Below are 1,051 nucleotides of genomic sequence, written 5' to 3' on the forward strand. Positions count from 1 at the left end.
CAATTGTTTTTCTTACCTCAAAATCAGTCTTGAAATAATTTTATTTCTCCAAAATGATTGGATCAGGTCACAATCAATATCTGTGTATTAGTGTTTCCATTTTCCCCCATTTACATTTGTCATTTTGCCCTTTAATCATTTTAGCCAATCTGTTAGGTGTGCAACATCTCTCAGTTGTTTTGATTTGCATTTCATGAAGAAATCTTTGCAGATGATATGATGGTCTACTTAAAAAATCCTAGAGAATCAACTAAGAAGCTTGTAGAAATAATCAACAACTTTAGCAAAGTTGCAGGATACAAAATAAATGCACATAAATCATCAGCATTCCTATACATTTCCAACACAGTAGAGCAGCAAGAAGAAAGAGAAACATCATTTAAAATCACCCTAGACAATATAAAATACTTAGGAGTCTATCTACAAAAACAAACACAGCAATTATAATAAAACAACTACAAAACACTTTCTAAACAATAAAACTGGATTTAAACAATTGGAAAGCCATTGATTGCTCATGGGTAGGTCGAGCTAACATAATAAAAATGACCATTCTACCCAAATTAATTTACCTATTTAGCGCCATACCTATCAAGCTACCAAAAAACTCCTTTATTGAATTAGAAAAAACTATAACAAATTTCATTTGGAACAACAAAAGATCAAGAATTTCAAGGGAAATAATGAAAAAAAATGTGAAGGAAGGTGGCCTAGCAGTACCAGATATTAAACTATACTATAAAGCAGCAGTCATCAGAACAATATGGTACTGGCTAAGAGACAGAGAGGAGGATCAATGGAATAGACTTGGGGTAAATGACATCAGCAAGACAGTGTATGATAAACCCAAAGAGCCCAACTTTTGGGACATGAATCCACTATTTGACAAAAACTGCTGGGAAATTTGGAAAACAATATGGGTTAGATTAGGTCTAGATCAACATCTCACACCCTACACCAAGATAAATTCAGAATGGGTGAATGACTTGAATCTAAAGAGGGAAACTATAAACAAGTTAAGTGAACACAGAATAGTATACTTGTCAGATCT

This window comes from Gracilinanus agilis, chromosome 1 (assembly GCF_016433145.1).
Source record: "Gracilinanus agilis isolate LMUSP501 chromosome 1, AgileGrace, whole genome shotgun sequence".
NCBI classification, from domain to species: domain Eukaryota; kingdom Metazoa; phylum Chordata; class Mammalia; order Didelphimorphia; family Didelphidae; genus Gracilinanus; species Gracilinanus agilis.